Source organism: Papio anubis, chromosome 3 (assembly GCF_008728515.1).
Source record: "Papio anubis isolate 15944 chromosome 3, Panubis1.0, whole genome shotgun sequence".
Classification (NCBI taxonomy): domain Eukaryota; kingdom Metazoa; phylum Chordata; class Mammalia; order Primates; family Cercopithecidae; genus Papio; species Papio anubis.
The window spans coordinates 40,204,343-40,231,709 of record NC_044978.1 but is presented as its reverse complement, the minus strand read 5'-3'; positions in this window follow the sequence as shown (position 1 = coordinate 40,231,709).

The following is a 27,367-nucleotide window of genomic DNA, read 5'->3' as shown; positions in this document are numbered from 1 at the left end:
TGAATTCATCTACGATAGTTTCTTCAAAAGATCTTGATGAATGGGAAAAAATGTGAAAATAAGTAATTCGAACACCTAAACTGTTGGAACTTTAAAATATTTTGAGCTTTAAGGGAATGTGATTATGGGACCTGGGTCATGTAAACTGGCAGCTGTAACCTAGACAGCTACAGTCTTTATTTTTCTGATTACAGGTTAGCCTTCTTCCTTACCTACATTATTGTGTAAATGTCATAAATGACTAAAGGGTGCCAGGGAAGACCACTTCCCTCTTAAATGTCAATCTTCATTATAGATTAGCTACTCTTTCCTCTCTCACACAAAGACTTCATGACTATCACATTGTTTAGGATGGAATGCTAAATACACTCTTAAATTAGAAAGAAAAGGAAAACAAGCTGTAAAAAAAAAAAAGAGAAAATAAACTGGACAGAAAAGAAAACAAACTTTAATTATATTGTTGTTAGTCATCAACCAGCCTTCTATAAACTATGTTATAATCCTTCTAAGTGTCTTCGTTTTCTGTGTATAGTAGTAAGAACTTAACTTTTTAACTTTGGAGCACTGACCCCATTTCTGTGGAGTCCATGCTTCCCAAATTGCTATTCCCAGCTTTTCGCTTGAATTAAATTCTTTAAAACTAGATTCCGATCTTTCAATTATTTCAGGTTGACAAAGTACAGAACATATTTTATTTAACAGTTTGTTAGTTTGATTGATAACTTTTAAGTATTTAGACATATGGTATGTGAGTTTCCATATGTACTCTTGCCTTGAGTCTAGAATATATTAAGGACAACCTGGAAGTGACCCAAGCTTTAGTTCTGGCCCTTCCACCAACCAACCCATAAACTTGAAAAAATGACTTGAAATCCTTGGGTTCTACTTTTTATATTTGTACAAGAAAGTGGCTGATTTAGTTTCAATACTATTTCTGTCACTTATTAGCTGTGTAACATTGAGCACATTGCCTAAAGTTCCTAGTCTTAGTCTTAAATCTATGAAATTTAAGGTTTAGATTAGGTGACTATTTGATAGGTTGTTTTAGTTCTATTCTAGGGAGACTTATTTTTTATTAGACAAGTTGCAGACACTTTGTGAGAAGAAGGAAACATATTATTAGAGTAATGGCTAAGGTTAGTAAAAGTTAACCTGCTTTGAGTTGAGTTCCTTCTTTCCTGCAGCACCCTCTTGGCGGGTTCGTAGTCATCTGAAAGCTCAGTTTTGTTCTAACTTAAGTTAAAATTATGACTGAAAAATGTGGTTGAAGGTTAACAATCAATTAAATGGTAATTACAGTTATTTGTTTTAAAAGTTCAGGTAATATTTTATACCATGAATCTGTTGGATGACAGTTGATATGGATTAATCAGCAACCTGCCTTCTCTTTGATCATGACTCAAATCTGCTCTGGACAGGAGTTATAATAAGGAAATAATTATGAGCCATTCCCTTGGAGTGGTGCACTTGGAGCCGTTTGGATAAAAAACCTCTCTCAGTGCATAGTGGAGCTCTTGTTGTTGTTATGTAGGAAAATCAGATTAATTGTCCCAGTTCATTTCCTAAAGCACAGAGAGCAGCACCTGGTCAGTCACATCAGTTCTTTGTTGCCCTTTGTTACACGTCGATTGCCCATGAGGCAAAGGTTGTTATGTTACCTTTTGTTTTACAAGGCATGGGGACAGCCAGTGATGTTCACTGGGCTATGAGTTGCGCTGGAAACTGTTCTTCTGAACACAGTAGAGAGAGAGCCTAAGAAAAACTCACTCGCTGGGCAGTACTGTTTTCTCAGACGGCGTGTTTTTCAGCTATTGACAGCAACTTCAAATTTTCTCTATACCATTTATTTCACCTTTAAAGTGAGGATTTACTTCTACTTCATGGAAAAATTGTGATGCATAAGCATGATTAACAGCAACATTTTCCTTAGTAATCCTATTTACATAAAAGCTATCAGATGAGACTGCTTGTCTCTAATGAAGAGGTTGCCCTCCCCCTCCCATTTTGGACCTCAAAACCAGATAAAACATCATTCAAAAAATTAGACATTTGATTAATAAATATTGGTGACTAGAATGTCACAGTAAATAAATTCTATGTGACTTCTTTGTAACATCTATAATTCTGATTTAAAAGAAGGGAAAACAATTACAATGATATATGTTACTCAAGGTCAATCCTTAAAATATTACTTTATCACAACTTCAGAAGCAAAGAATTATAACTTTAATTGTACCAGTAGAGAAAATGCCCACACATCCATATTTAAAAACTAATGAGAATGTTGTTCACCTCATTGCTTGGCCAGAGGTTTAGTGGGGGATGGGAGGTAGACTTGAATTAAATAGAGTGTTCATTTGAAGGTAAATTGAGAGATTTTTCAGCCTACTCAAGTTTAATTAAAAATAAATGTGGAAAATTGTTTTAAAAGATTGTACACAGTGATTATCTCAAATTGCCATGGGAAATACAGAAATGCCTCATTAAAAAACACATTTAGACATTTTTTAAAAATATATAAACTCCATCATTTATATTCTAGCTTAGAAAAACCTCCTCACTTCTAAAAAAAAAAATACAAGCCAAAATATGTCATCATCATTTTTATGTATCCCAGAATATTATGTGTATGTGTTAAGATGATTTTGGTGCACAACATCACAAAAATCATTTTAAAGGGAAACTGCAATGCTTTTGCAAAAATAAAACAAGATCACAGAATGAATAAAGGATTACTGAATTATCTATAGAAGTGAAACCAGCAATAAAATGAAGTCAAACCTGGGAAACTTCAAAAAATTAGACTGGGTAAGAGTCATGATACTGCTCAACTGTGCAATTTTTTGGCATCAGGCAGAGGTTATATTCCATCTTAGAGTCCTAAACTGTGTTTGTATGATACTTAGATATCTTGATTTTTTTTTAACTTCAATGATACTTGATTGAAAAAGATAAATTTTGCTGATATTTCTGTCATTCAGTTGAATAATAGTTTTATGTTGTACAACCATATCACAAAATGACACAAATTCAGGCTTTCCTTAAAAGTCATAAAGAAATGCCTAGTTACCTTCTGCTTTTTCCTTTCTGATCCTGAAGAGACACGAGCACCTCATATGTTTGTTGCTGATGGTTAAAGATGTAAGCAAGGAGTTAGGGAGTGAACATCATGTGGAAGATCTATCAATATTTTAAGACATGGAGTAATTTGGTCAACATTTTCAAAAATGTAATTTCAAAAATGTAAATATATTTTGTTGGTTTAAAAAGAAAATATATCAATATTATTAATGTTGTTAATATCTTTAGAATCAAGCATGAATAATCATCAGTGCAGAGAAAATACAGGTACTATACAACCAAATTATTATTAATAATTATATTGCTTCTTTTTAGTTGTGTTTTTGGTGATGGTTACTTTTTATGTGCCAGACATTTTACCTATGACATATTTCCTTCTTGAAATTCTCAAAATTGTCACAGTATATGATGAATATAATATGCATACACATGTGCTATGATTTTAATGTTTGCCCTCTCCAAAACTCACATTGAAATTTAATTTTTATTCTGATGGTATTAAAAGGTGAGAACTTCAAGAGGTGATTAGACAGAGTTTTACTCTAATGGGTGGGTTAATGCTTTTAAAAAGAGGCTTTCAGCCGGGCGTGTTGGCTCACGCCTGTAATCCCAGCACTTTGGGAGGTCGAGGCAGGCAGATCACCTGAGGTCGGGAGTTTGAGACCAATCTGACCAACATGGAGATACTCCATCTCTACTAAAAATACAAAAAATTAGCTGGGTGTGGTGGCGCATGCCTGTAATCCCAGCTACTTGGGAGGCTGAGGCAGGAGAATCACTTGAACCCAGGAGGAGGAGATTACAGTGAGCCGAGATCACACCACTGCACAGCCTGGGCAACAAAAGCAAAACTCAGTCTCAAAAAAAAAAAAAAAGGGGGGGGGGACTTTCAGGAGTGGATTCACTCCTTTTTGCTATTCCACTCTTGCCATGTGAGGAGCAGTGTTTCTGTCCTCTGGAAGATACAGTGTTCAAAGTGCCATCTTGGAAGTGGACATTGGGTCCTCACTAGACACCAAATCCATCAGTGCCTTGATCTCAGACTTTCTAGCCTCTAGAACAGTGAGAAATCAATTTCAGTTCTTTATAAATTTCCTAGTTTCAAGTATTATAACAGCACAAAACAAAACAGACTAAAACATGAAACCGAGAAGTATTAATCACTAAAAAGATATTTTCTTCTTAGGTAGAACTATGTGTAGACAATTTGATCACTAGCATGGCATTTACAAGCAATTATTGTCTTTCGTATCATTATGTGTTAAGGTTTAGTGGAACTCCAAAGCAGTAGAAAATTTTGGAAACTAGCAAAATATATTATTTCATTTATGATCCTTGGAAATTCTATGGTAGGGGTTATATTGGTCCTGGAGTATTATTTGTGTAGCCAACTTAGACTCCTCAGGCAAGTTGTCTGCTCCGTGGAGTTTACCTGAGGCACATTTTGCTTTCAAGTATTTATAGACAGTTAACACCTGCCAGTCCTAGTTAACTACTTGGCTAACATCTTATATTGCTTCAGTGAACTCAAGACTTTCTAAAGGCTAAAGCCTAAAAGGTAGAATTGAAATTGAAGTATCTCCTTATGTTATCTATGGTGGAGAATGTTTTAGCTCAGCAAGATTTGCTGTGATTGGGGTGTTGCTTTCAGCCAAAGTGACAAATGCTGGGCCCGGTATATCATATTTGGAGGCAGAGCTGGAGGATGGACAAAAGAGAAGTGACTGTGAATCATCGGGAATGCATTCCTCTCTGCAAACATGTGGCTTTCTCTTTCAACCAAATCATCTATAAAATATACATTCACTAAAAAGAATAAAAGGAAAAGGAAATATCTTTTAAAATATTTAAAGGGCATGAGAAAACTAGGCAAGGAAGATCTGAATAAACACCCACTTATCAGGAGTTCTTAATTGGGGAATATCCAAACCATCAGACAGCAAGGGCCTCTTTGCGCAACTCAGCTCTTCCTGAATCGATGATTCATGGTACACTATGGGCTGACTTGATTGGCAAACGTTAAAAATCTGACAATATCAAGTGCTGGTGAGGATGTGAATCAACAGATTTCTCATACACTATTGGCAGGAGTGTAAACAGGTAGAACCACATTGGATAGTAGTATACAAAAGAAAATACAATGAAAGCATTGTACATGTCTTAGTATGAGTACATTAATAATGAAATGGACTTGAAGATAGATTTGAGCAAGAATTGTGAGATAATCATGTGTGAGGGAGATGAGCAGAAAGTCTTTAAGATAGCTAAATCTTCATCTTTTTTTTTTTTTTTTTTTGAGACAGAGTCTCGCTCTGTGCCCCAGGCTGGAGTGCAGTGGCGCAATCTCAGCTCACTGCAAGCTCCGCCTCCCGGGTTCACGCCATTCTCCTGCCTCAGCCTCCCGAGTAGCTGGGACTACAGGCGCCCGCCACCGCGCCCGGCTAATTTTTTGTATTTTTAATAGAGACGGGGTTTCACCGTGGTCTCGATCTCCTGACCTTGTGATCCGCCCGCCTCGGCCTCCCAAAGTGCTGGGATTACAGGTGTGAGCCACCGCGCCCGGCCAAATCTTCATCTTTTATATGATGATAAATTATAGACATTCTCTGAAAATTGAAAAATACAAATAAGAGTATATAAGCATGTTATTCAGAAATATGAAGGAAAATAGAAACGCTGAATGTGACTTTTTCCAGAAACTGGGGATGAGGCTTTGGAAGATTCAGGGGCAGGGAAATGATATTTTTTAACTCTAAGACTTGCAGGATTGTTTGACTTTCGGAGTTATGTGCATGTGTGTAATTTTGATAATAATAAAAATAATGATTTTAAAAGAAGCAAAGTTGTGAATTAATATGATTGAATTCTAAAGCCTTCCACTAGAACACTGGTTCTCTAGCAAAAAGGATCATGTTGTTTTCTAAGTTTCAATTAGGAAGATTAAAGAAGCATAAAAGTAAATAAGCAGCTAAAGAAATAATATTGAGGGAAACCAGGAGGCCAATCTAGGAAATCTTTAGTAACAAAATGGCTGCATCACTTAGCAGTTCATCTGGCTCAGGATTTGCTCTCAGGATCCTGGTGAAAGGGATCAGGGGCCTTTTCCCCTTTGTTTGGAAGCAGAGAGAACTGTCACACTATGTGCCCTTCTCAAGAGTTCAAAATAGTGAAGCAGACATTTGGGCACATTTAGTGGGTAGAAATACCCTTCTTCAGGGCATATGTGATGGAACAAAGTCCCAGGGAAAGCTCAAAGAATCTTTTAATAGAATTGGCAGACATGAACAAGCACAGCAAATATGGAGCACTTCATTTTACAGAGTAATGGTTAGTCACTTCTCAGAAGTTTCTAATGAAACCTTGATGAGTGGCTATTGCATTTTCTGGCTGACAAATATGGAGACAGAAAAAAAGTACATGGGAAGAAGAACATTTTTTACCCATTGGATGCTGCATATATCCATGCCTTAGGACTAAGCACAATCAAAGACTCCCAAAGGAATACAAAATGGAAAGCTGGAGAACTTCCAGAATCTGAGAAAAGGATAGAGGAATCACAGGAGAGAAGAGAAGGGGAAGAGGAGAGCAGATGGAAGGAGATAATGATTTAGACCTGCAACAGGTCTCTTGAGGTCCTTGAGAAAGTTTCAGGAAGAAGTATCTAAAAATAATGTGCAGATCTTTTTGGATAATATCAGACACTACCTGAGGGAGCTAGGAGGCAGCAGAAATGGGATTTGTGTGATGTTTCTTCCAGAGGCTGCTACCTTAGGAAGAATGGACTAATATCTATGAATGATTCTTTGTGAAACACACATATCATCTTGCATTTGGAATGTTAGAGAAGACAACTCATTCTTCCATGCCAGGCTGGGGCTTTAAATAAGACAATTTTGCTTTGTTCTGCAATAAAATAAGCCTCTAATGACTTTGAGATGACAAAATAATATGTGACAATGCTTCGCTGAATGAATGGCAACATGGGAAAAAGAGAAAACAAATGACTGCTAGCACTTCTGCCTCCCAGCAGGTCCCTATTCCTCCCACCTCTTCTCCTCCTTCTAGCATTAGAGCTGTTTCTAGGAAAGGCAACACTAACTCCTGCTCTGAAACCCTTGATATTACAACTAAATGGAAACTGCATAGCAATGCAATGCTCCCTCATTCCCCTGTCCCAGCATCGTGTCAATTTCCTCCACAGCTTGCGTTCTAGATGTTCTTAACTTAGCATCCTGGGACCAGCCCACTTTCTGTGTAAGATATCATTTGTACTTTTGTTTCAAAGCCAAACTCAATACCACTTCTTTTCTGGTGCTTTTTTTTCACTTCCTCAGGCAGAGTTCATTACTTTTGGTGCAATATCCCTGTGGATGACTATAATACCATTACATGTATATAATTGCATTGTGATTATCTATTTATGCATATATTTCTCCCACTAATTTGAGTTCCTCAAAGATAGAAAACATATTTGATTTATTAATTTTTTGGTCCCCAGTATATTCCACAGTCCCTGACGCCAGCAAGATGCCTCGTATAAGTTTGCTGAAGTTATTAACGAATGCATGAGAAATGGAGATTTTTCACATCAAAGGATGAGAAGGATGCTACAAAGTATTCTAAGTGCTTGACTGTAAATCATAGTCAATATGGAAAAAGTTCTCATTTTGTTCTGCTGCTTTTAGTCCCAATTCATTAGATATTTGTCTTTGTGTCTGTCCCAGTAATTCTTGTGGCTGAATGTCCTTTGTTTCTATTACAACCATATTGTGTTTGGTGGGTAACAGGCAAACATTTCCAACTGTGCTTTTCAGAGAGGGATAAGGAAGCCCAGTCCTGAAGAACAGAACAAAATAAGGGAGAGTGGGAGAAGATAGAATTAAATCAAATACAAAGAAAATTGCCATTGCGAGCATTTTATATTAACCTTTTAAAATGATGGATTATCCATTCTGAGCACAAATATATCAATCAGGGGAAATTATAGAGGCAAGGGATATGACAGCAGCTGTGTGGTTTGCGTAATGATTCTGGACTCCCAACATTTCTCAGCTTGGTAGTACAGAGGATGAGGACTAGGAATTATGTGAGGTTGTGAGAAGAATACAAATGTCTCACATACCAAGGAAAAAGAAAGAACCTAAAGATGAAGGCTTCAAAAAGTTGCTGGTAAAATGGCTTCTTCCGGATTATTGAAAGAGTTATTTACACTACATCACAACATTTCAATATCTGAGGCATTCCAAATTTGGGACTTTATTATCCCATCCTTCAAAAAATACATAAATTAGCTATTCTTTGTTCTTAGACAAAGAATATATACATATATGTTATATATGTACATATGTATATATGTATACACTTATTGAATACACATGCTAATATTTAAGGTGTGACAAAGCACTGCAACTGAACACCAAGGAGAACTGAGAATTGACTATTGGTAAATGTTTAGAAAACCTTCTTTCTACAATTATTTATGCTTATTTCTGTCTAACACAATGTTTGGTGTGTATCTGGTTTTCCACATATGTTGAAATTAATTTGTGGTGTTTGGACAGAAGAGTAAGCATAAAAAATAAGCTCTTTAAACTTAAATTCATATCTGGTGTTTTGAGACCTCCAAATTTGTTTTTCCACCTTTTTAAAAAACAAACTCAGAATATGTTTGCTAAGAAAATCTGCAACTAAAAAATAATGCAGAAGTTGCAGTTAAGTCCCAGGCTGATGACAAGAGCAGGCCGCAGGTGAGACCATCAAAGGAGCTGGAAGGCAGTGTGATCACACCCATGAGGCAGTACTTGATATTTTGGTTAATCTTCAAGTATAATAGCAGGAAAATCTCAAACAACAGAGTGATAAATAAAGCAAGAATTGTTTTCCTCCCTTAATAGTTAACTGTTGATAATATGCACACAATATATAGTTGCATTCTGATCTAAGTGATTATTAGTCATTCATTCGATGGGCAATTTCTGAGCACCTTTTAGCCAGGACTTTCTGCTGTAGATGCATGGAATACTTCAGCAAATAAAACAAATATCTATGCCTTCAAAGAGCTTACAATGTCGTGGACAATATAATTTCTAAAGAGTCAGATCTTTGCAATAACCAGAATATTTAAAAATGCTCTTTTAAAAAAATTGCATTGTATTCCCCTCTTCTCAATTACCAGTCTACCTATTTTTTTGAAGTTAAAAGCTCAAAAATGCCAGAGACCACGTGAAATATACATTTATCATAAAGTTAAAATATATATTTTTAAATTTTAAACATGACATTAACGTTTCCCGTCAAAGGGTGCAATCTTCTGCTAAACCCGTATTTATGTCAGATCCCAATTACTCCTTAAAGTGGGAGAAGAACTGTAATAATTTACTCATATTTTTGTATTGAGAAAATAACCTGTTCAGGAAGAATTTTTTTAATCTTATTGGTCACAGAGCATAGGACAATTACAAGCTTACTCCTCTTCTAGAGAGATGAAAATTAGATGAACTATTATTTGTGGTTAATACTGTATTAACTTGTCCAAGGAGTGGAAAATAAAAACATCACCGCATAGAAAAATCAAGTACTGTCCATTTCAATGTCGCTACTCAAAGGCTAGATATTTGGCTAAGAAATGTGGCTTATCATACAAAAGCTTGCATTAATTAATTAGTGGAGATAATATGGAACAAACAGCCTTTAAATATTTGACTTTTTTAAAATACTCATCACTGAAAACCTTTTAAGGACAGGAAATCTAGGATTATTTTCATGGGTCTTTCTCCATAAAATTTTAGCACTCAAGAGTTTGTACAGAGTATATATAGGTTTCAGAATAGACCCTTATTGTAGAGTTTTGAAAATATTAGCAATAATTACTATTGATTAAAACCTGATTATATAGCATGAGTAAGCTGGAAACTATGTGCCAGTTACTTCATTTCATACTCCCCACAACCTTATGAGGTGGATTTTTTTTTTTTTTTTTTTTTTTTTTTTTTTAAGACGGAGTCGAAGTCTCACTCTGTCGCCCAGGCTGGAGTGCAGTGGCGCGATCTCGGCTCACTGCAAGCTCCGCCTTCTGGGTTCACGCCATTCACCTGCTTCAGCCTCCCGAGTAGCTGGGACTACAGGCGCCCACCACCACGCCTGGCTGGGATTTTTTGTGTTTTTAGTAGAGACGGGGTTTCACCCTGTTAGCCAGGATGGTCTCGATCTCCTGACCTCGTGATCCGTCTGCCTGGGCTTACCAAAGTGCTGGGATTACAGAGGTGGATCTTGATAGATACATTTTACAAATTAGGGATTCAAAGCTCAGAGATTATGTGAGTACCAAGACATGATTCAAATCTCGGTCTAACTCCAAATTTCATGCATTTGCCACCAAAAAGCTGATTGTCAAGCCAAGAGTGTACATAAATTTTTAAGGGACTGGAAGACTTACTAGGGTTTCAAGTATTTTCAACACATTTTATGTGTGTGTATGTATGTATGTGTGTGTATGTGTCTGTGTGTGTATATATATGTATATCTCCTGTGTTAACATATATATTTGTGTTAACAAATGTGTGTATATATATCCTGTGTTAACAAATACATATATATGTGTATACTGTGTTAACACAGGAAAGCAAATATAACATACATTCAGTATATTCTGTGTAAAAGACTATATTCTGGCCACCAGATCATAAATAAGAATACAAAAATATAAATTCATAAGAATGCTTAATAAAGTATTTCATGAAATAAATTCATTGCAGATCAAAGAAAGGTAAAATGCTCTAAAGTTGAACCCATTGGTCAGGCCCGGTGACTCACACCTGTAATTCCAGCACTTTGGGAGGCCCAGGCAGGCAGATCACTTGAGGCCAGGAGTTTGAGACCACCCTGGCCAACATGGAGAAACCCAGTCTCCACTAAAAATACAAAAAAAAAAAAAAAAAAAAAAAATTAGCCAGGTGTGGTGGTGAGTGCCTGTAATTCCAGTTACTCGGGAGGCTGAGGCACGAGAATCACTTGAACCCGGGAGGCAGAGGTTGCAGTGAGCCAAGATGGCACCACTGCACTCCTGCCTGGGCAGCAGAGTGAGACTCTGTCTCAGAAAATAACAGCAACGACAAAAAAGTAACCCAAAGTTGAACCCATTAACATATTACCCTTTTAAAACTAATATTGTTTGGCTCTATAGTGTGCATACAGTAAATGGAAGGTAGAGGGTTTGGCAAAAAAAATACCAACAGGCATGCATTTCTGGACTACATGATTTTGTGCTTGATGGTTTAGGTGTCTACTGTATATTTCCTTTAAAGAAAATCTTATTTTCTAACATAAAACCTCAGCAGGCCTGCACTTAGCTAACAAGGGGAAAACTCTGTCACCGTTTTCCATAATACATTCATGAAGGGATTTGAAACAACCAAGAGTTACTGCAGAGAAAAATGAAAAAATGTTGTTTGCTGGTATTTTTTAAAATAAACACAAAGGTTCAAGCACTATAGCCATTAAGCTCTTTGTAGGCAACATAAACACTGGCTTATTTCTGACCTCCTATAATCCTTAAATCAAGCCCAGCCTTCATTTTCTGTTGTAATTTTTCCTGCAGTACCCTGGATACCAGGAGCTCATGAGTCAGGATCACCAGTCTGGAGTCTCAGCTGGATTCCTGCAGTAGCAATATTGGGGCTAAGGCTTCATTTTATCTCTCCTGGTTGAGAAATATTACATAATATCTACCTTCTTTTCTACTCTGCTTGGTCTCCAGAGTGGTCCTTTTCTTTGGGGGAAAAAGTGTCATTTCTTCTTAGGTTTTTGTTTTTGTTTTTGTTTTTTTTTCCCTCAGAAAAGGAAAGAGCATATCCGGGGAGGATGTGGTTGACATATTTGTCGTCCATGTGAACAAGTGGAAGGAAATGCTTTTCAAGTCATGGTTTTATTTATCCAAGGTCTCCTGGGATATTATAACAGAGCACGTGATCATCGTGCTCAAAGGAACCTCGAGGGAGCCATCTACTCCCTGCCTCTCGACAGGCTACTTGTAAACCACTGCACAAAAAGATGCAAATGGAGCTGTGTAATGGTTCTGGGGATGAAGTTTTCACTTCTCTTCGTCCTCCTCAGTCAAGACATTTGCCTTGTTTTGCCTGAAATCCTTTCTGCCATCATCAAATAACTTAAAAACAAAAACAAAACAAAACAAAAACTGTGCTCTCAATAGAGAGACAAAAACCACCAACTACTATCATCTGAGTAAAATCCTCTCTGGTTATTTTTAAATACTATAATAGCACAATGAACCTGATGCACCAGGAAGAGGCAGTTTCCTAAATGGATATGGAAGCCTTGAAGAGAATGATGGATCGGCGAATGTTACTCTACTGGGTCCATTTACACCATTACAACAGGCCCCATAATCACGGGTGACCAGTGCAAACTCACAGCTGAACACAAGGCCAGAGAGGCTTTACTCCCACCTAAGGTCCTGAGCCAGCAATGAAGGCACACAATAGATGCTCACTACTAACAAAGGCTATCAACCCCAGTGATACTGAGACTCATTTATAGAGAGATAGATATTGGTAGGGCGGGTGGGAAAGAAGGCAAAGCTAACCTGAAACATCTATGAGCAGACATTATGAGGCAAGGATTATTTTTTATGTTTTGAGTGTTACTTGTCAGTGCTTAATACCTATTAAATAAGAATAAGAATTAATACTTACCTATAGCACAGTGTTGATTTGGGCCTTAATTGAGTGATGTTTGTAGAGCTCTGTAGGTGAAAGCTGAAGTGCATAGTATGTGCAAAGCATTTTTTTGAAATATAATTTTAATTAGTTAAAATTTAAGATTTAGTTTCTCTTGATAAGAATAATTTCAGGAGGAGTGTGGGCAAAGCACTTAATCTTTAATCTGGACCTTAGTTTTTCCATATGTAATGCAAGAAGGTTGAAATAGATGATCTCTAAGGTCCCTTTTAGCTCTAACATTCTGTGATTCTAATTAACTGTACAGATGGAGACTGATAGAATTTTGGATCTGGAAGAGATTCTAGAGTGGATTATATAAAATTGTTCTTCTGACAATCACAGAGGCATTTAAAAATGATTTCATTTATTGAATGCTTATTATGTGCCAGGCATGAGAAAAACCACCTTCAAATATTCTCTCATATGCATCTCTGTAAAGTTCTGTGAGGTAGGCACAGGAAACTGAGGCTCAGGAAAACTAAGTAAGTTGCATAAGAACAGACAGAAAATGACAGAACAGAAGCTCAAACCCAGTTCTCTCTGACTCCAGAATCTATGCTCTGTACCATGATTAAGCTGCATTTGGCGTGGCTTCTCCATGATCTCTGTGCCTGGGGAAAATCTAAACTTGCCCTAACACACCACCTAGTCACCCCAGGCCTTTCCTGCTTTCCCTCAGCTCAGAGCCAGGATTCTTTTCATTTCAGAGAACCTACTCTCTTATAAGTGAGAAAGGAGAGCCTTATTTTTCCTTAGTGTTTATGCACCGACATCTGTCAGGCAGAATAAGACAAGTGACTAGTTATAACACAATAGATTTTTCTTTGGAGCTTTAGCTGGGTTAACATGGTATTCTAAATTCCTGCTTCCTTGCAAGAGCCCAGTAGCTTTACACAAGCCACTGAGGTGTAGGGCATTCTCCTTCACTATGGACTGACTAGCAAGGATCTCTCCAACAGGCACTTGCCTCTCTTTCTCCCCTCGTCCCTTTGTTCCTTTGCCCACTATGCAAGCAATTAGTACAACTGAATCCTTAATAAGCCAATGTAGTCCAGCCCACATAGCTATTTTGCCCCTAATAAATCAATTAATTCAGCTCACATTGAGGGGACTGTCATGTTTACAATATCACACTCAGTGTCTATATATTTCTGCAAAAAGTAAGACGGTAAGGAGTATTTTTATAATGAAATTTCATTTTTCTCTTTGTGGTAGAGAGATTGTGTGATGTGCTGCTGCTGCTGCTGCTAGGACTTCCTTGTCTTAACCAGAGGCTTGAGAAAATGACTTAGCAGACATTTATGAGACGTGTTTCATGGAGTTGGAGTGAACGTGCAAAAAAGTTCAAAGAGCTTTGTTTATATTGGGTGCCAGAGATTTGAACAAGGAGCGAACAACCCTTTTGTGGTAGCAGCTCTCGGTGCTTTCTCCACAATCCTATAGGGTTAGGTGGATCCCAGTAAAGGTCCTAGTAGCTAAAACTTATCTTCAAATTACCTTTAGTTGGTAGGAATTATGACTACATACTCAGTCTTTTGATTTTTCCAACCATCTTAGCAAGGTGAAGTTTCATCTTACTAAGTTAAGATTTGAAACCTTGGTGCCAAATATTCCCCTAGCACTACCCTATAATGAAGAAAGTTTAGGACTCGCACATACAAAGTGGATTTAAAGAGTTTTCTCAATAAGTAGCACTGATGGATCAATAATGGGGTGTGGTTGCTCACATAGTCCATTGGTCAAATACCTAGACTGAAAGGCTGATGGCAATACATTTCTCTCCATTTTCTAGATAATTAGGCTCAGTACAGGGAGCCCAGAGACTCCTATTTTAAGGAAAATAACGTCAAACCTTAATGTATTCTGGGGAGAGTATCAAAATGGTGGATGAAGACAGGTGCAGTGGCTCATGCCTACAATCCCAGTGTTTTGGGAGGCCAAGGTGGAAGGGTTGCTTGAGGCCATGAGTTCAAGATGATCTGGGCAACAAAGTGAGACCCCTTCTCTGCAAATTTTTTCTAAAAAAAATTAGCCAGGAGGCTGGGCACCGTGGCTCACGTCTGTAATCCCAGCACTTTGGGAGGCCAAGGTGGGTGGATCACAAAGTCAAAACATTGAGACCATCCTGGCCAACATGGTGAAACCCTATGTCTACTAAAAATACAAAAATTAGCTGGGTGTGATGGTGTGCACCTGTAGTCCTAGCTACTATGGAGGCTGAGGCAGGATAATGTATTGAACCCGGGAGGCGGAGGTTGCAGTGAGCCGAATTCGTGCCACTGCACTCCAGCCTGGTGACAAAGCGAGATTCTGTCTCAAATAAAAAAAAAAAAAAAAAAAAAAATTAACCAGGCATAATGGCATGTAGTCTCCTAGCTACTCAGGAGCCTGAAGCTGGAGGACTGCATGAGCCCAAGACTTCAAGGTTACAGTGAGCTATGATCCTGCTACTGGCACTCCAGCCTGGGCAACAGAGTCAGACCCTGTCTTAGACAAAAAAAAAAAAATAGTGAGTAGATTAGAAATTCTACCAAATGAGTAATAGTGGAGGGATAGTGACTTGTTTAGAAAGAAGAAGGTTTGTTTGGGGCAGAGAGTCCCTGCCCTGGGAAAGGTGAAGCAATATTGAATGACTTCAAGTATTTCAGCCCTTTCATGTGGAAGAAAGATCAAACTCATTCAGTGTGACCCTAGAGATAAAACTAGGGTCAATGAGTGTAAACAAGAGAGAGCCAGATTATAGTGAAGTATAATGATATGCTTTCTAATAGCTCCAGCTGTGCAGACATAGGAGACACTAAGTTCTCCATCTCTAGAGACAAGTAAGCAGGGATCGAGTGTCCAGGCTGCAGGAATATTATAGGGTTAGGTTTGGTGGGAAGGGGTGGGAAACTACTCATATTTAGTTTCTTTCAATGAAAGAAGGGTCACCATTCTATAGTTTATCTCCTCACTAGAAATATAAGCCATAGTTGTTTGAATTTCCCGAAAAACAGCTTGAGCTTAATAAAAAGAATGAGAAATCCAAGGGCTGCCACAGTGGCAAGCCCAGGCTTTGATTGCTGCTGCAGGAACCCACCCTCCATGCTGATCTCTGCACTGCGGCTGTCAATTTCCCCTCACTTGGCAAAAGCCTAAAAACCAGGGCCTGTATAGCATGACATGGCACCAAATATTGGACTACTCTTTGTCTCTCAAAGAGTTGTTTTCCCAGATACTGCTCAGAAAATTTGCATTCAGGCTGTCAAGCTAGGTAAGGCAATAGCCTTGGGTAAGTTTGGGTTACTTGTTAGAAAAGACATTCATGTGGGAGTACCATGGAATAGCTCTTTTTTCATAACCTCTTCAACTAATTCAAAAGTTAGAGTAAGGCTCTATTACTAGGTAGACCAAGGCACATGGTACAAATTTATAAAAGACACACCCAACATTATGCATCCAGAATAAGAAGCTTTTTCCCTTCTGAGAATACTAATGATTTTATTTTGCCTTCCTTTAGTTTTGAACCACTATCCTTAGCTAAAAGGTGAATTAAATTGCCCGTGTTCAGCTCTTTGTTCAAGCAAATAAATGAAACCTCTTTGTGAATTCTATTGTTAACATAAAAACCTAATTTTGAATTCTTAGTTACATTTAACATCTTACTACAGATAACATTGTAACTATTAATTAGTCGTATTCCTTTTATATTTCAATTGAAATAAAGATAAAAAATTGCAGATTACACAAAGGAATTTGTAATCTTGGAAATATTAAGAAGGTTTTCCCTGGAAGCTAAGTTTAATAAAGATCTGTGGCCTTTTATGTTGTAAGTAGAATAACATGATTGCAACTTAAATCCTCTCTCTTTTTTTTTTTTTTTTTCAGATTGAGAAAAATTTTGCCTCTTTGAATAGGTTGTATTATTTACCTATGCCAAGTTATGCTGCAGTAATGAATGACTCCAAAACATCTGTCACTTAAAGCAACAAATGTTTATTACTTATCCCCATTACCCATTCCCTGTGGGGTAGCCCATCTGGAAGATCTCTGCTCCAGCTCCTACTTATTCAGTGATGCAGGTGGATTGAGGAACGGCAATGTGGGACCGCAGAACTCAGGGCAAAGCATTGTCACTTCCATTCATATTCCACTGGCCAAACCGAGTCATTGGTGTGAGATCAGTCAGTGGGGTAGGAAGGTAGAGGGCTAGAAGCATCATAGGGAGACTTAAAATGTGCCAAAAGTCATTGTGATTAGATATATCCTGGAAACATTTTGTTTCATCTGCTTTGCTCTTTCTCAACTACTTGACTGATTTGATCGATCTCACGATTTTGCCAAGCCACCAATATTTCATCATTTGTTACTGGGTCCTCAGCCTTTGGCAACCTCAGATTATTTGCCTGCAAAATGACGGTTTAATAAGCTATCACTGTGAATAACTAGGGAATGTGGTACTGCGCAAGGTTTTATCTTTTCCCTAAAGTACAAAAACACAGTACTGCACAAAGCCCCTACCTGTATTTTTCTTATTAATACTTCATAGTAAATGACGATTAATTCAGGTTACTATAAATTACAGTGGAGCATCTAAACTACTATGGAATTACCGCTTGTAGCCACATGAATACCTGGAGGGTTGCTGGAGAGTAATGTGATTATCACAAGCAACACCAGAGGAAATAATGTAATGTATTGCCTACTATAAAATGCTATCCCATTTTTTAAGAACCTTGGCAGGTTGAAAGAAGTTATTTTGAAGTTAGTTTATTCAATTAAAAAATTATCTCACCATTTCCTCCTTTCCTTCCTCAACCTTAAGACCTTTAACAAGCCAGCAAGTAAAGCTTGCTGAGGACTTTCTTGAAGAGAAAGTTTTTAGACTTAGCCAGGATAGCTCTATTCTGGATAGCATTTATAAGGTTCCCGTCCGAGAATTTGTGATTGCTTACTTTGAAGTAATTTAATTTGAAATTTAAATTAAGGTAGGTAGATAGATAAATGAAAAGAGGGCAGAAGGGAGGGAGGGATGAAGGAAGAAAAAGAGAAGGAAAAGGAGTATGGGATCAAGAGAGTGAGACTGTGTGATCAGAGAGCTACAAGATTATCTTTCCTGGATTTATCAAAGCACAGAAGATTACAGGGATGCCAGGTGCTGTATGAAACAGATTATTTTCTTCCATTAGAAAGTCATACCAGTTGACAGATGTTACTTAAGTAAAATATTAAGTAGCTCTTAATTTCTCACTATAACCCCTGAAGTGGGAATGGTCTGTTCTCTTCTTTGGCCATCCCACTAACCTGAAAACATTGGAATGGTATATAAGTAGGTACGTGGGTTGCTGAGGGCTCTAATGTTGGTGGTTGCTAGTTTGTTCTCTGGGTTCTTATTCTTTGCCTGAATGCCTAGAATAGAATCTTAACTCCCTTTGAAACAATTTGTTCTCAGGAGGCATAGCATTCATATAGTATCTACTTTTTCAAATTTCAAGGCACCACTGTGCATTTTCTACCACCTAGCTGTTTGCATATTATATTCACCCCAAAATGCTCTTTTGAATTAAAACATAATAAAACAAAAATTAGGGAAATGGCTCAATATGAAAAAGCAAGCCAATACGTTCATGGTCTCACCAATGAATTACAATTTCACAATTTTAAATGCAATTTGTGATTTCTTTCCATATCTAACCACTAAAATACCCTCAGGAGTTAAGAGAACAGAGAAAATACATATAGTATATCATCATTACTGTCTTTTAGTTTCTTACCTGAAAATTCAGGTGCCTCCTTGGAACTTCCCTATTGCTGAAACATTTCACATATTCAGCCTCCGAACTGTTAATAATTCTATTATCAGCTGCATGCCAGTAATTTAATTCCAGACACACACTGAAGGGAGAGAAGATGGAACTTGCTGGCAGATTTGTACACAGAATGTTAGAGAAAGGGAAGAGTCAAGGATGGCTCCAAGGTTGCCTGGCATATGGGTGAACAGTGGTATCTTTACTTAAATGGGGGACATTGTGGAGAAGCTGGGTGTAGGGTAGAGGAATATCAATAATTCTTTTTTGGACATGTTAAGTTTGAGATGTTGAATGGACAATTGGACATGCAAGTCAGAAACTCAAAGAAGAGGCTGGGGTTAGAGATCTGCCAGAATAAAGATGCTACTCACTGGGATGAGACTGGATGACTTTACATAGGAGAGACTGTAGAATTGAAGAAAGGAGGACTTTGGACCAAAGGAATGAAGAGTCAATGAAAGAGACGGGAAAGGAGCATTCTGGTAGATAGGGAAGAATGACTTCAAAAAAGGAGACAATGGAAATATGTCTTCCAAGAAGTTTTGTGAAAAGTGGACCAGTGAAATGGGAGAAGCAGGAAGGGAAACCTGGTGTTATGGGGAGGCTGTTTTTTAAGATGAGAGATATACAATGTTTGGATGCTGATGAAATCATCCAATAGAAGAAACTAAAAATAAAGGAGAAATCAGGAATGAATGTGGGAGCACATATTTTGCATATTTAAGAGGGGATGGAAATCCAATGACAAGTGACAGGATTGGTCTTAATAGAAGAGACACTTCATCCATTGTGATAGGAAGAAGACAGGGTATATGGTGAGAGATGCAGGAGGGATGCGGAGGATGAGGATGTAGACTTCTGGTTGCTTCTAGTTTCTAAGTAAACTATTAAACATATTTTATCAGCTGAGACTAGACTGAAGATTGGGGAGCTGGAGAAAGAGCAAATGGTTGAAATAGTTGCGAGAGGTGAACTGACTTCCGACAAGAAGTCAGTTAAAATAAGACTCCTGGGACAGGTGTGCTAGCTCATGCCTGTAATCCCAGCACTTTGGGAGGCCAAGGTGGGTGGATAACTTGAGGTCAGGAGTTGGAAACCAGCCTGGCCAACACAGTGAAACCCTGTCTCTACTTGAACTTTCCATGTTTAGCTGTTCTTGGTGGCTCATGCCTGTAGTCACAGGATTGTTGCAAGAGATTTCAAACAGATACTCTCCTCCAGCCTTTCGCCTTATTGATTTGTGATCCACACTGTTACCAGAATGATTTTTAAGATGTAAACACACTAGTCCTCTATTTAAAAACTTTAATTGTCTCCAAATATCCTCGAGAACAAAGTCCAAAACCATTAAATGACAAAATAATAATGATAATGAGGCCCAGAGTGCCAAATTCTGCTAAGCATAATTAATCCTCAAACAGCTTTCTGCTGTAGGAATAAATTTTTAACTAAGGTTAGTGTAATATTATGTCTAATGAGAGACTCTACGTGGTAGATGAAGATATGAAAGAACAAAAATATTAAGTAACTTGAAAAGCTATGGTACTGAAGCTTGGAGAGCCAGGGTTTGAGATCATCAATGGTCTGGTCTGATTCAGAGCATTGCTCTTAATTGATTCCATAATATTTCACACCACTGTCTGAGTATAAGGCTTGCCATGGCCCCACACTTGCTTGCCATTTAAGGCTTGTCTCCTGTCACACCTTTCTCTTGTCCCCTTAGACTGATCTTGTATAAAATCTTGTTTCATGACTCTCTGCCTGTACTTATGCATCTACCTGGGCTTTAAATGCTTTTCCTGCATATCCCTCCTTCTCTACAACTCCGTATGCCACCCACCTAACATCCATTCCTTGCTTGGACAACTGTCATGTATCATTTTCAAACTTACCTCTTTTTGCATGCCTCTGGGCAGAATTAATCTTTTTTTCCAACGCGCATTCAATCTTCTATTATTATACCACATTGTTTTGTTACACTTCTTCATTTATCTGTTGATGTATCTATTACAGACTGAATTGTGTTCTCTCCCAAATTTATATGTTGAAGTTCTGAGCCCCAGTACCTCAGAATGTGACTGATACAGTTTGTATATTTGTCCCTGCCCAAATATCATGTTGAAATGTAATCTCCAGTATTAGAGGTGGGGCCTGGTGGGAAGTGATTGGATCATGGGGGCAAATTTCTTAGGAATAGCTTAGCACCATCCCCTTGGTGCTGTCTTCATGTTAGTGAGTGACTTCTAGGATGATCTGGCTGTTTAAAAGTCTGCTCTCTCTCTTATTCCTGCTCTGGCCATGTGAAAATCCTGTTCTTTCTTTGCCTTCTGCCATGATTAAAGATTCCTGAGGCTTCCCTAGAAGCCAAGCAGATGCTGGCACTGTGCTTCTTGTACAGCCTGCAGAACCTTGAGCCAATTAAACCTATTTTCTTTACAAATTACACAGCCTCATGTATTTATTTATAGCAATGCAAGAACTGTCTAACACAGAAAATTGATACTGAGGAGTGGGACATTTCGGTATAAAGATACCCAAAAATGTGGAAGCAGCTTTGGAACTGGGTAATAGGTGGAGGTTAAAAGAGTTTGGAGGGCTTGATGGAAGTTGTGCAACTTCCTAGAGACTGATTAAATGGTTGTGACTAAAATGCTGATAGTGATATGGTCAGTGAAGTCCAGGCTAATGAAATCTCAGATGGAAATGAGGAACTTATTGGGAACTAAAGTAAATGTTACCCATGTTACCCAAAGAACTTGGCTACATTCTGTTCATGCCCCAGGGATCTGTGGAAGGTTGAACTTGAGAGTGATGACTTAGGGTATTTGGCAGAAGAAATTTCTAAGCAGCAAAGCATTCAGGATGTAACCTGACTGCTTCTAAAAGCCTCTGCACAGATGTAGAAGCAAAGAAATGACTTAAAGTTGGAAATTATATTTAAACAGGAAGCAGAGTGTAAAGATTTGGAAAAGTTGCAGCTTAGCCACGTGGCAAGGAAAGAACAAGCATTTTTAGGAGAAGAATGTATGCAGGTTGTACAGGAACCACTTGCTAGAGAGATTTGCATAACCAAAAAAGAGCCAAGTGTGAATAGCCAAGACAATGGGAAAAAGGCCTCAAAGGCATTTCAGGTACCTTTGCTGCCCTGCATAGTCTCAGGACACTGCTTCCAACATCCTGGTTGCTCCAGCTCCAGCCTCAGCTCAGAGAGGTCCAGTTACAGCTTGGTCCACAGCTCCAGAGGGTGCAAGCTGTAAGACTTGGTGGCTTCCATGTGGTGTTAAGCCTGAGAGTGCACATACTGCAAGGGCTGAGGCTTGGCAGTCTCCACCTAGATTTCAGAAGATATATGAGAAAGCCTGGGTATCCAGGCAGAAGCCTACTGCAGGGGCAGAGTTCCCACAGAGAATCTTTACTAGGGCAATCTTTTTAGATTACTAAGTCTCAGGTATTTCTTTACTAGCAATACAACAGCCTAATACAGTGACTGTATTTGAAGATAAAGTTTTTAAAGAGATAATCAAAATAAAGTGAGGTGTATAATCTAATCTAACTGGTATCCTTATAAGAAGAGGAAATGTGGACACACAAAGAGACATTGAGACATTAGAAAAGTGGTCATATGTGGAGAAAAGAGACCACATGACAACACAGCAAGAAGCTAGACATCTGCAAACCAAGGAGAGAGATCTTGGAAGAAACCTCCAGAAATACAAGAAAATGAATTTCTCTTGTTTAAACAACTAAATATGTGCTATTTTGTTATGACAGTCCTGGGAAACTAATACAGTCTCTATATTTACTACCAGCCTTCAGGATAAGAAAAAACCCTTTTTTTTGTTTGTTTTTTGTTTTTTTTGTTTTTGAGACAGAGTCTTGCTGTCGCCAGGCTCGAGTGCAGTGGCACAATTTTGGCTCATTGCAACCTCCGCCTCCTGGATTCAAGTGATTCCCCTGCTTCAGCCTCTTGAATAGCTGGGATTACAGGCACGGGCCACCATGCCCAGCTAATTTATTATATTTTAGTAAAGGTGGGATTTCACCAAGTTGGCCAGGATGGTCTCAATCTCCTGACCTCGTGATCTGCCCACCTTGGCCTCCCAAAGTGCTAGGATTACAGGCGTGAGCCACCACGCCTGGCCCAGCATAAGAACTAATCTTATTTTCCTCTTTAGACCTCAGGAGTCTTATTCAGCAGCCCCCCTCCAACCTCCATACAATTTTTAAAATCTGACTAATGTTACAAATATCTAGGATTCTTTACCAGAAGAATGAAAGAACAGGTGAGAATCAGTGTTTGCTCACAGGGATAAATTATGTTTCTCCCCAATGTGGATTGGACTACATTTAAAATTCAAAGGTCAAAAGTTAGTTATTTTGTATCATTTATTTATTTTCACCATCCAAATCTCTTTCTTCACATGTTTTTGGGGATAATTGTTGGGTGGTAAGAAATTTGGCAGTGCTTGTAGCAAATAAGTAGAACTCTAGTGACTTAATTGGCAAAAAATATAAACTGGTGTCCAAACTTCTTGACTGAGGGCTTCAAAGTTATCACATTTGAACATGCTCCTTTCAGAGTGACACTGACTAAGGCATCATTATACTTTCAAATTAGGTGTAATCAGAAGTTGAGCTCCTTCCTCAGGTTTCTGAGTGTGGCCAGGACTGGCGCTCTCTTTTCCCTCTTAAATTCCTCCTTTTCTTAACGAAAATAAATGTGTTTACATGGGCAGACACTTTCAAGTTTTCTCAGTTCTAGTTAAAACATTTCAATTTAATGTTGCCATACTTTAGCAAACAGCAACACAGCCAGGCAGGATGTGATGAATGAAGCCACCTAAATATTTTCTGTAAACTACCTTTACATGTAAAACCAGCATCATGTGCATTAAAGGGATCCCATGCCTTGCAGACAGAACTGTAATTTCAATTGACTTACATTCTGTGGTTAAGAACGTGACTTCTGACCAGCCTGGGCAACATAGTGAGATCCTATCTCTACAAAAATTAAAAAATTAGCCAGCAGGGGTTGCATGCCTGTAGTCCCAGCAATTTGAAAGGCTGAGGCAGAAGAATTGCTTGAGCCTGAAAGTTCGTGGCTGAAGTGAGCTATGATTGCACCATGGCACCCCAGCCTGGGTAACAGTGTGAGACCCTGCCTCTAAGAAATAAAAATAACAAAGAAATAAACAACAAATGAAAACAAAAGAAAATGACCTCTTACCAAATGATTATTTCAGCTTCTAGAATGGCCCCAGTTCCTGGCTAGTGAGGAAAACAACAATCTCACTTTTGCACTTTGTAGGCTGACACATCTTACTAAACCCTGAGGACCTTTAACCGACTTGAATTGGGTGTGAACCACTTTTGTCATTACATGGTGAGAGGTCACCATTTGCCATAACTTTATTTTCCCTTAATGTTTTATCTAACGTCACAGGACTTTGTTTCTTCATGAGGAAATTTCTGAAGGGGTTTGATAAGTGTAGAATGACCTGAAATAGCTCCATAAGCATGCTTTTTGAAATGACTAAAGGAGATTTTGACTCCCCACCCCACAAGAGATTGAATTAGGGCTAGAAAGAAGAGTATGCTGATGCAGGAAAACCTTTTCTGTCCCAATAAGCCATTAGTCTGCACTTCCAAGCCTCCCAGAGCACCCAAGTGCTAACAAGCAATGACAACCTTAAGACCTTCTTGCCTCCCCATTTCTTTTCAGCAGATCCTTCTACATGCTCTGTCTTTTATTTTCTGGTCTTCTATTAAAGATTTCTATACAAATCTTTATACTGCAATGTTATTTCCAACTTTAAAAAATGTTTATTAGAGAGTCACAATTCCATATGCATCAGAGTCTAATTCCTCATATTCCCAATTCCACTGTAGACACTTCCTTTCTCCTGGATTTGTGGGCTTTACTTCTCTCAACTCCTCCTCCTCCCTTTCTTTATGCCACCTCTTCCCTGTTCCCTATCCAGTGGGAGAGTAACAGGGATCCTAGAGAGAAGGGCTCATAAGGCCAGAAGAAAGAGCGAGTCCAGTGATAGAAAGTTGCGTGGTATCATGGCTCCTCCATGTTTCAGTCTTCAAATAACCTCAAAGCTATTATTCTGATTTAGAATATATTATACTTAGAATTAGTTTTATTTCTGGAAACTATGCAAACCAGACATTCCATTTTTATGGCGATATTCTAGCCTTCCTTTTTATGTTTATACAGAATCTCGGTAAATTTTGCCAAAGTGTCCCTATAGCCCCTTTATCTAGTTAAAGGGCACCAAAGAGAAGGAAAAAGAGATTCAATTTGTTACCTATTTACTTGTCACCCAAGAGGTAGATCTAGGGCCACAGTGAGAATATTATTGAAAAGATTTGACTTAATTTGAATCCAGGGAGGGGAAGGCCCAAGGATAAGCTATGGACTGTCAATGTATTTCACTTGTGACATACCATTTTTTTTAATTTGTCCATTTCTGAAAGTTCTCAGTTCTTCCTGAAATAAGCCAATTTTGTAAGAACAAGACGGGTTTCTCAGATTTTTGATAGTTTCAACTCTTCGGTGAAAACTGAGTAACATATGAACAATTCCATCTTTTCAACTATTTGATAGGCAATGCAGGCCCCAAAATATGCAGAAAAGAGGAAGGGCACACCCAACAAAAGAAACACTCCTTCCCTGCTAAGATCAGAATTGGCTGGAGAGTGAAACCACAATGATTGCTGTTACAATGCCATATGGATTCAAGTCTGGTCTATATTATAAATGCTGAGGGAGTCTTAACCTCCTCCTAAGCCCCCCAGCCTTCTGTCCTTGACTGGAAGCCAGGGTTTTGCTATACATTTTGAAGCATCGTCCAAGTATTCTCCTGCTCTCTTGCCTGTGGAGAACAGAGGCCGTCTTGGATAACGTGTCCATGAGAGAGTCCACCCTCACACACCATACAGTCCAAGAAAGCTATGTCACTATGTATATCCACAGTTCTTAACAAAACCATACAGTCATGCTGCAGGCAACACTCTTCCGCAGGACAAAAGGTACTGGAACTTTCCATGTGGAAAGACGTGGTCCTGCTGTTGTGGAGATGGCTCAGGGGGATAAGGGAGGTACCGGAGGTGAGGATATGAGGCTATGAGAAAAGACCTTCAAAGAGAGAGGCCAGAACTGAGATGTGTGATGCTTTGGCCCCATTTTATGCACAGCTGTGTTATAAATGTGACGAACTAGCATTTCTTGGATCATGTTCAGCCTGGGCCACAGGACAGCAAAGGTGGGAATAAAAACAATGTTACCTTGGGCCTGCCCTCCCCCAGGATGTGTATATCTAAGAGCTGAAAATTGCTGAGATCTGTCTTCACAGCTGCAAGGGCTCAAAATTGTATGAATATAATATGCGTTTTGTAACTCCAAGTTCCTAGTTGTCCATAATTTAGGGGGAGAGGATCTCTCTGAGTCCCAATCTGTCTGTCCGTCTCTGTCTCTCACATCTATTTTAGGACTTGTTAGAGAATAAAGCCCTTAAGCCAGTTTGAATGTCCTCTTGAGATCATGAGGGTAGGAGGGTGGTGGTGATTTTTGGTGGTGACTTTGTCGTTGGCCATTCATCCATTCACTCCAACAATCATCAAATAATTGGCCTTATACTTGGATGAATCACTGAGTAAACTGCAGTCAAACAATTCTTGGATTGCAAGAGGTTCTATGGGCATTCCTGTTCCACTGGAGAACTATGTTTGAAATTAACAAAATATATAGGCATCTTCTAAAATATCTGCCTGCCCTGTATCTCCAATATTAATTATCTCTCTGTATCTATATGCCTTCCTTGTTAGATCATAACTCTACAGAAACTATTTTATTTTTCATCTCAGAAGACATGATTATATTATAGGAATGGAGGCCAAATTACTAGTGGGGAAACTGAATACTACCAAAAAGGAGTTAACTCTTACAGCTGGGCCACAGGGCAGAGGTGGGAAATGCAGAGACAGACTAAAGTTTACACATCTCACTCGGCTGCCATCCTCCTGAGAAAAACAGTACATCCTCTATTGATTTCCATGTCTCAATGAACCAGATGTAATTATAAATATGAGGGTGGGAAAGATACTAAGGAAACTTAATTTTGAGAAGAAACAGACAACTAGTTCTGTCAGATGAAAGTCTTCCCGTGTGAAGACTAAGCAGGCAGGAGTAGCAGCTGATTGGCAAACTTCCCTTATAATTCGTAGGCTGCATACAAGCACATTCTCTAGGTAAAATTAGGTTTAACGTTTACATCATTGGTGCCTCTTTGACCTTTAATGTTGAGCCTAAGTGAAAGGCTCACTCTAGGGATAATATAAAAATGTTCCAGTCAATAACTTCCTCATGTTCAGACAAAGAGTGAATTGGCTTAGAAATTACAATCTAGCCAGAAACCTATATCCTTAATAAGCCTTTGGTCATACTGTTTACATTCATTCAAAAACCCCAGTATTATTGGGGACGAAATCTAATATACTAGATACGATAAAAAGAAAGCACAGAAAAAATTTGGTAACCTCAGATGAAAGATGAAAAAGCAAAGATATGAATAACTTCCCAAATTATTGAGATTGAAAGGACATGGGTTTCATCATTCATGGGCCATTCCTTTAGAGAAGGGAAACTTGAAGAGGGCAAGGCAAGTTGCTGGCCACAGCAGAGCCCTGGAAGCTAATTCCCTAAGAAAGCTGGCTCATAGAACATCAGTTTCACCCTGTCATGGAATCCCAGAC